This window comes from Chinchilla lanigera, unplaced genomic scaffold (assembly GCF_000276665.1).
Source record: "Chinchilla lanigera isolate Chin_1 unplaced genomic scaffold, ChiLan1.0 scaffold00009, whole genome shotgun sequence".
In the NCBI taxonomy this organism is placed as follows: domain Eukaryota; kingdom Metazoa; phylum Chordata; class Mammalia; order Rodentia; family Chinchillidae; genus Chinchilla; species Chinchilla lanigera.
The window spans coordinates 7,510,378-7,527,851 of NW_004955410.1; the positions used below are offsets into that span (position 1 = coordinate 7,510,378).

Sequence of the window (17,474 nt, forward strand, 5' to 3'; positions counted from 1 at the left end):
GCAATCTTCGTGGCTCAGCCTTCCTAGTGCTGGGATTACAGGCATGGGCCACCACACCTGCCTTTTCATCTGATTTTAATCTCGTAATAAAATTCACTAGCCTGGGCTGGGGATTTAGCTCAGTGGCAAAGCGCCTGCCTGGCAAGCGCAAGGTCGTGAGTTCGATTCCTGGTACTGGAAGAAAAACAGGAAAAAAAAAAAAAAAAAAGGAGAAAAAAAATAAAATTCACTGACCTCATGATAAAGTAGGAATGAAAATGTGTGTGTGTCCACATATGTAGGAGGATAAGCTACTCCAGAAAAAAATAAAACTTTAAAGAACACAATGGTGCACATCTGTCATCCCAGCACTTGGGAGGCTGTGGCAGGAGGATCACTACCAGTTGAAGGACAGCCTGGGCTATACAACAAGACCCTGTCTCAAAAAAAAAAAAAAAAAAAAGGAAAACCTTAACACTGATCTACAATGCTGGCTTTTTTTTTTTTTTTTTGAGATAATGTCTCACTAAGTGATTAAGACATTATAATCCTCCTGCCTCAGCCTTCTAGGGTGCTGGAATTGTAAGAGTGCACCACCACACCTGGCTTCTCATGACTTTAAAACATACTACATACTTTCCTGTTTTCTAAAATATAAAAGATGTAGTCATTTTGTTATGAGAAAAATTTTAACTCTTGTGCTCACTTTGGCAGCAAAGAAACTAAAAGATTTGTAACTCATCATCATTCTCGTATTAATGACCTCCAAAATAGGAGGGAAATGCTTAAGAAACAACAGCAGCTAAGCCTCATTTCATTTTTTCTGAATCATGCTTAACCCTCAGCTGTCATTCGGCATCTCGGTAGGAGAGGTGACAGTTGAAATTTCTCGCCGCCACCCCGGGCTCCTCCTCATCCTGTGCTGAGGCTGCACAAGGGCCGCCTCTGTGGGCCCCTCAGCTGCAGCACTCTGCACACCTGCTCCCGTTAGTTACAGACGCACCCACACATCCACTTCCTCATCAGCATCTCCCGTGCGCGCTCCTTTGCAGGGAAAGGCGCCCCTCCAGCACACTCTGCCGTGGGGGGGGGGGCTCAGGGATAAGCACGTCAGTGACCCTCCTCTCCCTCCCCACACTGTCCCAGGCCACCCTCGTCATCAAGGGAAACACAGGCACACATGTGTGCACATGCACACACACTGAACACCATGCAACAAAAAAGCTCCAGGAAACACTGTCAGTACAGAGAGCAAGTGACACAAAAAAACCTGTTCCACACTTAAGCTTGTAAAAGTAAACTGAAGCTGGGCACACTGGCCCAGAGGCTGAGGCCAAAGAATCACAAGTTCAAGGCCAACCTGGGTGACTTAGTGAGATTCTGTCTCAAAATAAAATATAAAAAGGGCTGGGAGCTGGATGCAGTGGCACACACCTGTAATCTCAACTTTTTGGGAGCCTGAAGCAGGAGAATCACAAGTTCAAGTCCTGCCTGGGCAACCTGGCAAGACCATGTCTCAAAATTTAGAAATGGGCTGGGTATACAGTGCAGTAGTAGCACCCCTGAGGTCACCCCCAGCACAAAAACAAAAAAAGGTGCCTGCAGATGTAGTTCAGCACTCCCTGGGTTCAATCCATGGGACAGCAAAAAAAAAAAAAAACAAAGGAGAAAGAGAGAGAGAGAGAAAGTAAGCTACATGCAGAGAAAAAGATCTGAAAGGACAAATAGCACTCACACATGGAAAAAAAAGAAAAAGAACTTCTGGTTTTATCTCATATGCTTTTAAATTATCTGAAGCTTTTACAACAGGAAGGTATTTATTACTTATATTACGTATTAGTTGTATAATGGAGTTGGTAGTCTACATCTTTAAAACAAGAATAATTACTTTCAAATATCTAATCATTCACGGTATATTAAAAGACATGAGAACACACTTCAAAATAAAACACTGAATACACAGTTAGTATATGCACAACACACACCTCTGCATGCACGGAAGTCACCTCAGCTTTTGCGAAGCCTTGCGTCACAGAACTGTTCGAGGCTGCCCTACTTCACGTCGTGCCCTTCACCTCCAGGTCCGGTCACAGTCACCCAAGAGAAAGGGAACGAGCTGGGTGCTGATGCATACGCGTGTGTGCGCGCGTGCCGGCAGCCTGACTACTGCAGCAGCAAACCAGGAAGACCCCTTGCATTCGCAAGGTCAGACCAGCTGGGGCAACACAGCAAGACTCCACGGCAAAAAACAAACCAAAATCCAAGCGAGACAGCGCATGAGTACAGCCCCGCGGAAGCAGGAGGATCACACATTCGAGTTGCCTGGGCAATGAAGAGAATTACCAAGACCCTGTCGCCAAATAACAAAAAAAAGGGCTGAGGCTGTACCCAGTGCAAAGGCCCTGGGTTCAATCCCCAGTACCAAGGAAAGAAATGTACATACATACATATATTATTAGGTCCAATAGCTTTTAAGAAAACCATGGAAATCTCTATCAGACTCCGACTCACTGAACTATAGACTTTAGCATGAAGCTCTTTTAAAAGGTTCCTTCAGTTGTTTATGTGACAGTGTCATAAATCTACCTGGACATTCTCAAGCAGTGCTGGCAGAAGCTTCCAGCCCCAACCCACTGTCACAGCAAAAGCTCCTGCAGGCTTCACTGTCACAGCAGCCGGCCCTGGACGGCAGCCACAAGTCACACCCTAATAATGCCGCCCAGATCAGCCCATCTGGGCAAGCACCAGCACCTGCCCCTCCCGCATCCAGCCAACAACCATGTGCAACTGGAAAGAGATCAGAGAGCAGGCTGGGAACAGAAGCGAAGAGAAATGTAGGGAAGTTAAATGGGAGACCAGAGTTGCAAAATGGTGAAAACATACTCAGAGAAGTAAAATACAAAGGGCATGAAGAGTCCAGTGAAAAGAGAAGCGGGGGCTTGACTAGGGTCGAACAGAAAGTGACCTATCACCCCCTCTCCCACACAGCCCAGCACGGCTGCCAAATCAATGCTGTCTCAGCCAGTCTTCCTTGGGCCTCTCTCTACACAGCACGGTGGACTACTTACTGCACATTTCTCTCTCCGTTTCAGTTCAGCCGCACTTTCCTGGCCTGGTCACTGCCGCCTTCTCAGGGTTCTATCGTCTATCGTCCCTAGAATCTGCCCTAGGCTTGCTTCTCTCGCCTATCTGTTCTTCCTATCATCCATCTGTCTATCTATCTATCTATCTATCTATCTATCTATCTATCTATCTATCTATCCAATGCTGTCCTAGCAGATAAGGTTAAACTGTAACCACTAGGGAAAGAATCTCCAAAGCACGCAATCTCCCAATCCAGTCTCTCTGCCTAACTCCATACTGGCATCTCTGTAAGAGATTTAACACCAGAATTGTTTTTTTCTTTTGGAGCTAAGGTCCCACTAATTTCCCAGGCTGAACTTGAGTCCTCCTGCCTCAGCCTCCAAAGTAGCTGGGATTATAGGCCTGTGCCCTACACTTGGCTCAAAATTATCATCTTTCTAACACAGAATAGGTTCAAGCTCTTCTTAAATTCTCTATTTATGTTACTGGAAGAACATCTGCCAACACTTAAACAAAAAAGCTCTCAGTAATACTGAAGCCTCCTTCAGTTTTCTCTTAACATTAAATCATGTGACCTGTCCGAATAGTTCTGCCTCCTTTCCTTCCCCATAATCACTACCATAATGGTCATTCATTACCTTTTGAAAGATGGGGTCTCGCTCCGCCTAGCTGTCCCTTCCTGGGATCTACTAAACTCAGAGCGGTCAGAAGCATTCCTTAGCAGCCAGGGGCTGCAATTACAGCTCAGTGGTGCGCTGCCTGCCTACCAGACACAAGGGTCTGGCTTTGATACCCAACACCACAAAGACATGCACACACATATGCATGCATGCACACATGCACGCACACCAGCTAGCACAAACCTGGGAGGCTGAGGCAGGAGGATAGAAAGTTCAAGCCCACCATGGGTAACTCAGTAAAACGAAAAATGATAAAAAAGGGCTGATGATGTAGCTTAGTGTGAAGGTCCTAGATCTAGTCTTCAGTATATTCCCCTACCCACATACATTGTTTATCATATCACACACTTCTGCTTATAACAAATAAACAAACCCAGCTCAGTTTGAAAAAAAAACACCTTCTGCATGCCACCAAGAACCTTCATCAGCAATATTTACCTTTTAGCCTTCTCTTCTACTGACACCTGAGCCGGGACTCCTCTGCCCAACACAACTCCACTTGCAAAATCCCTACATGTTTGCAGATCTACCTGAGGCTCGGGTTTTCCACTGAGCAGCGCTCCTCGATCCTTCCTCCCTCTTTATGATTTGGACTCTGGTTTTCTGTGTGTAGCTGCTCTGTGCGGCACTGATTTGTAAGCTCCTCAGCTACATCTCCACCTCTGTTACCTTCCCCAAGACTGAAGCGAGTGCTCTGATGCATAACAGGAGCTTCCAGGGGCAGCAGGAGAAAAGCTTACAGTAGAACTAACAAATTACCAGTGATTTGAGCACAGAAGTCAGCAGAGAAAGCATCTCCACAGCAAGAGAGTGAGCAGCAATAAGAAGCACACTTTACACTGCAGCGCATTATCTCTAGAGTTCAACCCCAAATTCTGTAACAGCAAGACCCTCCCCTCTGCATTCCCACCCACCTCCCAGGGCTGAGCCCCAGCCAGCAATCAACAAGCATCTGCTGAATTCACAGGAGAAAGATGGAAGAAGAAAGGGCAAAGGATAGGCTGTTTGTGGTGATGCCCGCCTGTAATCCCAGCACCCGGGAGGCTGAGGCAGGAAGATCCCTGTAAGTTTGAGGCCAGCCTGGGCTACAAAGCGAGTTCAAAGCCAACCCGAACTCCATAGTGAAATCCTGTCTCCAAAAGAGGACAAATTATACAGAAATTATGTAAAATCAAAAAGTAAATGCTTTTATAAGACTCAGAAATAAACAAGATGTCTGCTCATGGTGGCGCACACCTGTAATCCCAGTACTTGGGAGGCCAAAGCAGAAGGATCACTGAGAGCTCAAGGCCAGGCTAGACTGCAAAGTGAGACCCTATCTTAAAAAGACACACAAAAACAGAAAAAGAAAGAAAGAAAAAGAAACCATCAGTGGTGATATGACAGGAACAGACAACGTAATGTTGGAGTGGGGCAGCTGCCAGGAAAGCTCTCACAAATTAGCTTTTCCGTAGGAAACAACTTTGAGATCTCACCTCTTCCCTTTATTTTATGGAGGAAAGGGCTGAGGCCCAAAGACTGTTCATGATTTTCCAGAGACAGAGACTGCATGCATCACAAAGGGGACAACTCCTAGCCAGGGTTCCCAGTTTCTAGTTCAGAAAGGAAAACCAAGAAACACCCTGAAACTTCTGTGGACCTCATATGTTTTACATACTCCGCTAATAACAGACTCTGTCACTAACCTGCACATACAAGCAGTCTGCGTAGCTCGACCCGCCAGCCCTCTCTGCCGCAGTGGGTATGGCTGCGTAGGAAGAGGAGGAATAAGGCAGAGATGGTTTCCCGAAACTCAGGAGGAAGGAAATGTAGAAAAACCACACCGTCACGAGGTAGGGGTGGTAGGTCTGAACACCTTCCAGTGCTGGCCCCGCCGCTCTGCTCTGTCTGCCTGGCCCGGGGCAGAAAGTGCTGCGTGGTCCCTAGGGTTGAGACTGTGGAACTGAGCACGGGAAGACCCTGAGAGGTGATGCGCAGAGCCAGTCAGCTCCGCACACGAGGGGGCAGAAGTGACAGCCACTCCTCTCAAGGCCTCTGTCCCGCTCTCCTTCCTATGTTTGTTTTGTTGTAGTTCTAGGGGATGAACCGAAGACCCTTCTAGGGAGCTACATCCCTAGTCCTTTTTAAATTTTTCACTCTAGGTAAGGCTCTTGCTAAATGGCTAAAAGGCCCAGACTGAGCTCAAACACGTGATCCCCCTGCCTCAGCCCCTCAGAGTGCTGGGATTACAGGCATTCATCACCATGCCCGATGAGTCTATTTCTTTATAAAGGGAAAAATTTACTATACTGACTCAGAACAGTAACAACATCCTCTTTTTGTACAGTGATGCAAAAGTTTCTGCCTGGAGGTACTGTGAGAAATACATTCAAACTGTACACTACTTACCTCTTACTATTCAAGAACAGGCAGGTTGCTCTGGCTGAAATATTCCCCAACAGAAGAAACCACCCCAAAACAAGGAAATAAAATTTCACACGCAGAGCAGCTCCAAGCGGCTGGGATTCAGGAACTGGACGTTAGTATCACGGAGACAGCGCAGGCTCTGATGAAGGACGGGCATCACCACATCACCTCCGTAATGCAGTCAGACATTAAGCCAAACTCCATCAGGCAGCAGCCGCACAGCAAGTTACCCAGCTGTGCAGCGCCTCAGTACTCGTGTCTCCACATTTGGGGGACTAACAGGGCACGCAGAGTGAAACCGGGCCTCCACACTTACAGCTTAGTCCTTTTTTCTTTTCTGTTTTTTGGTTTGTTTGCCTAAATTGCCCACGGTGGGCTCAAACCTGCAATCTTCCTGCTTCAGCCTCCCAGAGTGCTGGATTATAGGCGTGCATCATCATGCCTGGACACATTTTTTTATGAGGATTGAAGCCAGCATATACATTATTTCCAACACGATGGTCAATACCTAATCATAGGCACAAACACAGCTATTGTTAGATACAAAGAGAAGGAGAATATCCAGCAACATACACAGTGTGATCGGATAGTCGGAAGAGCACAAACACATAACAGGGAAATCTTAAAAATATATACACACATGCACAGATATGTGAAAGCCAAGCCAGACAGAACAGGATACAGCAGTCTGGGCTCCTTCTACCATCACATGAAAACCTTCAGATCAGTTTTACTCACTGACATGTCAGGAAAACTGTGTCTCTAAAACAGGCGCAAAATTACTTCTTTCTTTTCAATGTAAAATTATAACATGAAAAATTGAGACACGAAATAAAATTACGACATGAAACAGTAAGGCCTTACATGTGGTGTATCTAGGTGACAGAACTAAGTAACTACCACTGAATCTTAAACTAAGGCTGGTCTATCAATTGTGACTTTCACATACAATTGGGGGCGCTCTAGACCTGCAGATCTTTTTTTTTTTTCCTTTTTTTTTTTTGGCTGGGATCAAACTCGGGAACTTGCGCTTGCCAGGCAGGCACTTATGCCAGCTATACCCCCAGCCCCTAGACCTGGAGATCTATATCCAACAACGATGAATAATAATTAATTACGCGGTATAAGGCACCTGACAGCTCATGTAGTTCAGCTAAGGACGGCAACAGCAGCACTGGCTTCTGGAGAAGGAGCCACAAATCAGGTAGCTGGTGACAGCGATTTGCACAAAGACTACAGCAAAGACCTGGTGGAAATACGCAAGACCTGAAAGACAGTGGCCGGAAGTGATGAGAGCGGCCTCCAGGTGGGTGAGGAGAAGGACGGAAGACTCAGAGTTTTGAATGTGCTGGCTCTGCAGTTCTGTGGAACCTCTACTGGGGGCCGTGTGAGGAGATAAATTCTAGACTAAACTACGATTTCAGAAGTGCCAGCAATGGACACTAGAAACAAAGAAACAAGGTAATCAGCAAAGATGGAGCGAGGACAAGGGGCCCCAAAAGGAGCGCAACGCTGAACTAGCAGCAGCAGAGGTAGGAAGCGGGGTGGGGTATGAAATTGTTAGGCCAGGCTGTGGGTTCACCCTTCATCTTTGGCTTCTTGGAGAGCTTTCAAAGGCCGCAAGCTGCCATGAACTGCTAACTGTGGTCACCTGAGGACTAAGAAAGGATCTGAGACTGTGTATCTCGAGACTGCCTCACATGCACACCCAAGTGCACACACACGAACTGAGCAGAATCCCCCTCACCTGGCAAAGGACAACGAGCGGCAGAGTCCGTGCTGCCAGGCCAGCCAGCTTCCCGCACAAAAGCACAGTCTCAGCGCGGGTTCCACGCTCACAGCACAGCTGCGCCCCGCCCGCCCCTCTAACCTCACACCTGCACCGCCTCCAAACACGCCCCCCATGTCTGCGTACCTAACCCAAGTCTCCCCAAAGCCACTCACTTACAGTCGGACACAGCTGGGGGTGAAGGAAATTTAGGATCAAAAACCGTGCTGTCTGGACAGCAGATCGTTTAAAGCTGGGATCTGAAGTGAGACCACCAAAGCCCCAAAACTAGATTGGATGCTTACTTTCTGTTTACATTTATGAAAGCTAATAGCTAAGAGAACTGTAAAGAAGTTGTGAAAATTACAGAAAACTGAAGTGCTGGGAGCAGCTCTGGAAACGGTGGCTATGGCTACCATTACTGCTTCCGTCCCCTTCCGTCAAGGGGCTCACACCCTCCCTCAGTCAGCAGCGGGTGACTGCCACAGAAGTGCTTGAGAGCTTACTAATTCTAACAGCATCGCTTTCACACACAAGAAAAATGAATCATGATGAATATTTATGACCTTTAAATTATGAAATGTATCAATGACTTCTCAGAAAATGACCCTAAGACATCCAGGATTGCAGAATATTCCTGCATGTGACAAACCAATCAAAGGCACTCTAACCCACAGGATAGCTATAACCCAATTTTAAAATGGGCAAATGATCTGAATGCAAACTTCTCAAAAGAAGAAATACTGCCCAGTGTAGTGGCGTAGGCCTGTAATCCCAGCACTCTGGGAGGCTGAGGCAGGAGGACTGCCATGAGTTCCAGGCCACCCTGAGCTATATAGTGATTTCAAGATCAGGCAGGACTACATAGGGAGACCCTGTCTTGGAAAGAAAAAAAAAATACAAGTGTCTAGTAACTATATGAAAACTGCTCAATGTCATTAGCCATCAGGGAAATGTAAATCAAACTATGATGAAGCCAATAAGGCAGGAGGACCACAAGTTCAAGGCCAGCCAAGATAAAACATTTCTAAAAATGGTGGGACTACAGCTCAGCACTTCTGGGTTCTACCACCAGTACTGAAAAAACAAACACCTACACTGTGATAGCATCTCAACTCAGTTAGCACAACTATCAGCAAGGTACGCCAGACACAGAAAGACAACCACTCATGTTCCCTAACGTGTGCGAGCTTTAAAAAGTCGACCTAAACATTGAATCCTGATTACCAGGAGCCTGGGAGGGGAGGAGATACAGGGAAGCTGGACAACAGGTACTAAAACACAGTTGCATGGAAGGCATAAATTCTGGTGTGCGGTGCAGTGTTGTGCCGATAGGTCAGAATAACCCACTGCTGCCTAAGACTCAGCATGGAAAAAAAAAAACCTATTATAAGTTATACGAAGATCTAGGGAGAGGAGCGGAGAGGCCCAAACACAGATGAAGAATAAAGAGAGGGCAACATCGCGGTCTGACCAGCACATGCTGCACTCCAGTACTGCACCACCACGGGGACACCCGCTCAGTACAGTTAATACGTGTTCATCAAAACCGGACGATCTGGGTGGGGGCTCGGGTGTCAGACTCGTAGCTCAACGATACAGAACATGCCTCTGGTGCAGGAGGCCCTGCTTCCACCCCTGATACCCCACACACAGCCACAGGATATATACATAAAGAAAACATATACTCTAGTTTTTTAAAAGACTACAAAAATATCTACTTAAGTTTACAATGCAAACAGAAGTTTTTTTCAGAACAGGAGACTGAACCCAAGGCCTTCACACTGAGCTAATCCCCAGGAGTTTTTTGTTTTTGCTTTTTTAAATTTTGAGACAGGGTCTCAAAAAACTGCCCAAACTGGACTCAAACTTGTGTTCCTCCTACCTCAACCTCCCAGAATGCTAGGATTGGAGGCATGCAGCACCAACCTGGCCAAAATATAAACTTCCTCATGAAAAATTACTGCATCTTTTTTCTTCAGACTAATTACTAAGTGTAAGGTAAAGTTCATAAAATAGATACTAAAACAATACCTGCCCTGATATTACCTAGCTTAATGGAAGTCTATATGCATTAGCCAACAGAGTTTATCATAGAATAGAGATCATAATTTCGAATTATACATAATATTTAACCCACTATATTATTTGCTATTTAAAGTTGGTAGAGACTTTTCATTTTGGGCCCACATTAGCAATACTTTAATACATTACCAATTATAACTGGACTACACAGTCAATCTGTAAATACAAGCACTTGTCAAGGGTCTTTCCAAACCTCAGCGAGGCGGAATTAGGAATGCAAACAACTGTCTATCATCAAGGTTCCGGACAGCCAGTCACTGTGGCACAAACGAATGAACGAGAGAATGAATGAACGAACGGGGATGTAGCTCAGTGGGAAGGTCTCGGGTTCATTCAGCCCCTACTCCACATCCCCCCAAAAAACGATTCTGTATACCCATAAACTCACATTATTTACTTCTGTACCTTAAGTCAGAAGAATATACCTGTGGGGGTTTTTTAAATGTATATAAGAATATTTATATACACAAATCAAATAAATCCCCTCACCTCTGGGCATTTGTACTGAGTTACATCCTCATCCTCCTTTTATTTTGTGCCCAGGCTAGGCTTGAACTTGCAATCTTCCTGCCTCAGCCTCCCAGAACGCTGTGATTCCAGGTGTGATTTCTTCAGGTGTGTGCCAACTATAGACTATCAAATTTTATTCTAGATCCAAGAGTAGCAATTTATTATGAATTTCCTAATCCTCAAAACTAAGTTTAGACTAATTTAAACTAATTTCCTACTCCTCAAAACTATTTTTAGATTCAGGAGTAATTTTAAATCATTTTTTAAATCCCAATGAAATGTGTGACTCAGACTGGGGTCATCAATTGATCCAAAGGCCAACTGGGAAAGTGGATACTCAGGAAACATCAACCCACAGATTACCGGCCAAATGCAAATAGGAAAATGAGCCTTACAACAGAGACCTAGAAGTCACTTTAACCGAGTGATTGAATTTCACATCATTAATAATGGGACGGCCTGAATATTATATGCCTCCCCGGAGATACAATATAAAATACAAAATGAGGTACTTATGAACCATTTTTACCAGAACTGTACAATCTGAACATAATCAAGTTTTTATACTTTACTTCCAGTTTACAAGAAATACAAAAAGATAAAATTTTATAATGAAACTATTATTTTAAAATTATAAATAAAGGAAAACCCACACGATAAGCAAATACGTTAGACCAGTTTCTTCAAAGTGTGCGTCAAGGCCAAGCGTGGTGGCGCTCCCCTGTAATCCCAGGTGCTTGGGAGGCTGAACAGGACTGCAAAGTCAAGGCTCCCCTGGGCAATTTACCAAGATCCTGTCCCACCCTGCCCCCACGGCCAAAAAAGAGAGCTGGGATGTAGTTCAGTGCTCCCTAGGTTTGAGCCCCCGTACCAAAAAAAAAAAAGCAAACGCCGTGTTAAAAAAAAAACCCACAGGTACTGATTTCTAGACTCAGATAAACAAAGTGTGTTTGAGGAACAAATGAATTAGAAGAATGTGTATATGACCTGGCCATATGATTAACTTCTCAAGTGTTTTAATGTTACTCTGGTTAGGTAAAAAGGCGTGTTTGGTAAATAAAGATTGAAATATATAAGAATGATGGGTTATGAATGCTAAAATTTACTTTCAAACATTCCAGTGCATAAATATGATAAAACAGTAAAGGTTGCGAAAATAGGGAAATCTATACAGGATCACAGTGTTATTCTTTCAACTTTTCTATATGCCTTAAAATTTCGTAATAAAAAGCTATCCAAAAAAGTACCTTGGAAATTGTCTCAAAGTTCACCTTCATTTTCCTTTTCCAGGTTATTAGCGCCTAAAGGGAACAAGTTAAGTTGGCTGCACCACTGTGCAGGTCGCCTCGGAATCTGGCAGAGATGGAGCCGACCCATATTCTTTACACTTCAGCCGTGCACCTCTGAGGAAGCTACAACAAACCTCAGGAGTTTCAATCTAAAAATACCGTGACAATAACAAGGCATGTCGTAAGCATTCAAATGCCTTTTTACGCCTCCAAATCCAGTATTTTATTTCCTAGGCTGGTGTGGCTGCAAGTACACTGACTTCACAAGCATCTGCCTCAACCTGTTATGGGCTGGCTGATGGGTTTGTTTTGTTTGCTTGCTTAGGTTAATTAATTTTCCAATATTAGTTATCCCAACATGCACCATTGGTGGGAAGGTAAAATGGTGTGGCAGTGGTGGAAAATAGATGTAAGAAACTACAAGGCAGGTCCTCAACAATGAAAACTGGCCCCACCACCTGGGCACACACCCAGAATGAGAGCAAGGGCTCAGCTGTTAGTGCTCCGAGCTCACTGCAGCACTCTCCACACCAGCAAAAGGGAGCGCAATCCGGTAGCCACCAAGGACCGACTGCACGCAGTGTAGTATGCACACATAGTGCGACACTGCTCAGTGTTCCAAAAGCAGTCTAGGAGCTGCAGGTGTAGTTCACTAGAAGAGCACACGCATGAGGTCCTGGGTTCAATCCCCACTACCCCACCACCCGCAAAAAGGAAATCCTGACACAGCATGCTAAACATTTCAAAACAGCTCTCATGGTAGGTTTTTTCGTGCCAGGGCTAATTTCACCTGTCACCCTGACTAAGCTGAGGGTCACCTGCATAGCCAGGGCCTTCCCAGGAAGGATCAGCATCAGGCCACGCTGGCCGAGTGAGCTGCCCGCACCAGTGGCGACAGGAGGCACTTGTGCGAGAGCCCCGGGACAACAGGCAGAGCAAGGGAAGGGCCAGGCCAGCATATCCTCTGCCTCCTGAAGCTGGTGACAGGCTCTCAGGGCTCGCAGGTCAGACCAGGCCGGGGCTCAGGCCTGCAACGCGGAGGAGCGAGCAGCTCTCCGAGCCTCTGCCTGCAGACAGCAGCCTCGAGCCCCTCAGCCTCCACTCCCAGGGGAGCCAAACCCCGCAGTCTCCATTGAGCTGCATGAAAATATCACCGAGGTCAGTTTCTCCAGGGAGCCCGAGGCATGCTGCTATGTGCACCTCACTGCAATTTTAAACGCAGTTTTTAGAGTTAGCTTCGCCTGGTGTGGCGGTCCAGGCCATAGCCTGGCACTCAGGAGTCCTGAGGCAGAGCACGGTGAAGGCCTACACAGAGCGACATGTCTCCCTAAGACCAAATGCAAAGGCTTAAGGTGGAAAGCCAACAGTGAACGGGAAATTCACAAGTGATAAAATGGCATAACGGAAGAGAACAGTCCAGAAAATGAAAGAGTGGGAAACCCGCAGCCCCATACGCTGCCCTAAGGAAGCAGGAGAGCTTGGTCCCGGTGGGACCGTGAGAGGGACCTGGCAGCCCTGCTCAAGGGCTCCCCACGGAGCCATGGGAGGAGCGGGACTAGAGGAAAACACAGAGACCAAGTGCTGGGATGACAGATGTGCACCATTCTGTTCTTTAAAGTTTTATTTTTTTCTGGAGTTGCTTATCCTCCTACATATGTGGACACACACACATTTTCACTCCTACTTTATCATGAGGCTAGTGAATTTTATTTTTTTTTCTTCTTTCTGTTTTTCTTCCCCCACCAGCACGAACACACACACACACACACACACACACACACACACACGCACACCCTCTTGCTGAGGTCAGAACAGATCCTCCGGGAAGTCACACAGAGGCCTTGAAGTCCCGCGTGACTGTATCCAGAGAGCAGGCTTTCAGATAGTGGGAGGAGAAGAGACCCCACGGGGTCCGCATCCTGCAGCTGGGCGTCCTGGAGGAGGAAGAGAAAGCCCACGAGCAGCACTCAGGAAAGGCCCTGAGAGCCGAGCCAGGCCAGGCCAGGCCAGGCCAGGCCGGACACTGATCCCAGGCTCCCAGACTGCAAGAGAAAGGTCTGCTGTCCAAGCTACTTGTTACAGTAGCTGGACTGACTGACACAGTCCTCACTCCATTACTCTCCCACAGAGACACAAGCACGACCTTTCATCGGAAGAAACCGAAAGCATTCTTACCACCCAGAGAAAAGAAATGACGCTAAAACAGGGGAGTCCCCTAGTCCCTAGGCCCTGCACAGGCATGCCCACGAGGTCTTCTCAGTTTAGATAATGTTCTCCTAACTGTGAAAAAACTGCTCATAGCACAATCTAGAGAAAGCCTCCAACCAAAAAATGAGACCAAAACAAACAGAAATAAAGCTAGTAGAACCAAAAACAAAATGCAGGAAGCAGAACATTTCAAAGAAACTATAATTAACATGCTGAACCCATGAAAAAGGGACAAAGTGCTGTAATACAGGAAAACACAAGCGCTCCTTTTTAAAAAAAATAAAATGGCCAGGCGTGGTGGTGTATGTCTGTAATCCCAGCACTTAGGAGGCTGAAGCAGGAGGATCACTGGAATTTAAGGCCAGCCTGGACTACATACTGAATTCAAGGCAAACCTGAACTGCATAGCAAGACTCTGTCTCAAAAAGGCAAAAAAAAAATAAAAGCTCAAATTCTCAAATCCAGGGATAAGAACGAAACATCCCAGACAGACAGTAGCGCAGAAAATTTATTAAAAATCAGACTTCTCCACATCAACACTGAAGGCCAGGCAGCCACGGAACACCACGTTCCGACTGGGAGGGAAAGCAGTTTCCAACACGGAGAGCTCTCAGCAGCCACGAAGTCAAAGGTGAGGTAAAACTAACTCCACTGCACGCACTGTCTCTCATGGCGCCACCAGCAGAGACACACACAGGAGGCCTGAACCAAAAGGAAGCCGCGGGGCCCACAGAAAGGGGCTCAGCACAAGTGAGGTCGCCAAACTGTCTGTGAGCAGGGGAAGTCCCAAGGTGACAGTGGTGGGGCGGCCTGAGAGGAAGCAGGCCAGACCCCGCAGGAGGACAGCGACAGAGGGACGTCCAGGGTAACAAATGGGACGGCTAAGCTTATCTGACAGCTCTGCCCAGGCGGAAAATTGTACTGAGAGGCACTTTATGGAGCTGCTGGAGGGTGCAGGAAGGCTAAAAGCAGGCAGGTGAAACACGTGAGGCACGGGGTACAAAAGGGGACACGGAAACCCGAACTCAGTCAGCGACTCCTTCAGCAGCGACCAATGCTCGGCCAGATGATGAACACGATAAATCTAACCTAAAATTGTGAACACTATAAAGACGGAGGAAAGCAAAGCTGAAGAATCTTCAAGCATCCATCCCTACAAAATCACTGACATCTTCGTATCTCAAGTTACTCAGTGCTAAAAAATGCTTCTACTTTTATTAAATTCTGTAACTATAATTTTAAGAGGAAAACTCAGTGAAACAGTCTAACTTTGTTTTTGGAATACTTAACAAGTACTCCAGGGGTCTTTGAAAGGAAAAAATAAGCCACTAAGTCCAAAGCAAAACACTACAAAAGATCTACACAAATTTTATTGGTTACTGGGATCACCGGAGGTATGTCGTATTGGGTATGTTCTGTGGATCACCATAATGTAATTCTAAATGCTGGACACTTTCAATACAGGGCCACTTTTACTATCTACATTTTTCAACTTGACAATTACCTCTATGGGTATTTCCTGGTTTTAAAATTCTAATCGTTCTTCATTTTTTTTTTAAAAAAGCAAACTTGCTGGGTGTGGTGGCACATGCTTGTAATCCTACTATTCAGGAGGCTGAGGCCGAAGGATCCCTCTGAGTTCAAAGCCAGCCTGAACTACACAGCGAGACCCTGTCTCAAACACACAAAACAAAACAAAAGCAAATTTATCACACAAGCCAGTTATAGCACTATGCTCCCTAGCCGTGGAGATTGTAGGTGCAAAAGACATCAGCCCCGTACTTAATCGGCCTAGACTACTGCACTTGTATAATTCTCTTGCTCATCCCACCAAGCTTTCAAATTTACTGTCAATGATCCTCTATCAGGATTTGCCCATCATTTTAATTTGTTATGCAGTCAAAAAAATTAATAACCACACTTCAGACTCAACTTATTAAATAGCCCGCCTGGCGGCCCTTTTACATACACACTTCTCATTAAATCTGAATGCTTTCTGTTTGAATGACAACCAAAGTAAAAATAAAGCAGTTCTGACTAGACTGTTTAAAACGCTAGATAAATATATAGGAGTTTAACTGTTTAGTGGAATTGGGGTGGTTAGTTCTTCTGAAGACTATATATGTTGGTTTTGTTTTGATGAAAAACAGTCTATTTTCCTTGTTCAAATGTCTGTACAGCTAACCTCTGGTTCTGATTATTCAACCAAGGCACTATGAATAATTGAAGGATTACCGAACTATGTAGAGCCAGCCCAGGGCAACATTAAAAAGAGGTGTACACCTGAAGCAGCAGACGCTTGGCTGTCCATGCACGAAGATTTTTACAGAGAAATGAGCACTGTATTTCAAATTAGGACATATACATGTGCAATCATACCTATAATTAAGATATATGTAGTCTTGCTATTTTACTACCACCTTTTCTTAAGTAGTTAAAACAGAACCTCAATTCAGTGACTCCAAACTTTAGAAGGATATGGCTATTTCCCAAGAGGGAAAGACTTCCACCATTAAATTACCATCAAGACAGTGAAAAGCAATCTTTTTGCTTTTCCTCAATAAAAAGCACCTCTGTCTAAACAACAACCTTACAGAAATATGACCACCTGTACTTATTTTCAAAAGTTCTTAAACATATTCACGCCCTCAGAGAACTTACACAAAGCAAACGTGCAATTCATACAATGCAAATGGCACTGACGCCACGCTGGATCCCGACACACTTCCAGGCGCTTGTAACTTACATTTTACATCTGGCCATTAAAAACAAATACTTCCAAATACAGGCCACCTACAGCTCCTCAGTAAGAGGAGCATAACCTCCATCTCCCAGCCCCCTTTCTCAGAATCAACCCTCTCCAAGCCTGAGATCTTCACAGTTGCACTTGGCTCGGATGTCAAAGCTTCGCTGCGGGCAAAAACATCAAAGAAAAAGTAACACTGTTGCTCCTGGGACGCATTAGTTTAATTATGAGAAATAAATCACTCTTACCCAAACAGAAGTTTTTACAATGTAAGTTACCTTTACATCAACAAGAGCAGTTTATTGCTTTCAAAAAAAAAAAAACCCACAAAGGAAAAAGACCATTTCACAACAGTGCGTGGCGATCTGTACTCAGAATGAAGCTCATCGTAGGCTTCAGGCTGGCGCGCACATAAAGACCTTATTTGCGGCGGGTCTGCACGCTGAACTGTCAAAGCACGCTGCGTAGGTCAGATCGCCCGCTTTAAAGAAACACTGCGAGACCAACCCACGCTTAAGCCGAAAGTGTCCGCACGGGACGCGGCAGGCATCTGCCCTCGTCGGAGGCAGGAACCTCTCGCGGTCTCCCGTCTCCCCCGAGCTGCCCGATCGCAGCGCCTGCGGCGGGCAGGAAACACGAACATGGCTGAAAACGTGCGGCGGCGGCACCCCGCGGCCGCTCCCGCTCCCGCCCCGGGCCCCGCGCTCTCCACGCCCCTC

At 45.8% G+C, this 17,474-nt stretch overlaps 1 protein-coding gene across 1 annotated transcript in view; it reads right to left on the reverse strand.

The window, feature by feature from the left end:
• Rsbn1l (round spermatid basic protein 1-like) overlaps positions 1-17,474 on the reverse strand; it is a gene marked incomplete in the record, with an annotated part of 74,642 nt that overhangs the window by 56,510 nt on the left and 658 nt on the right.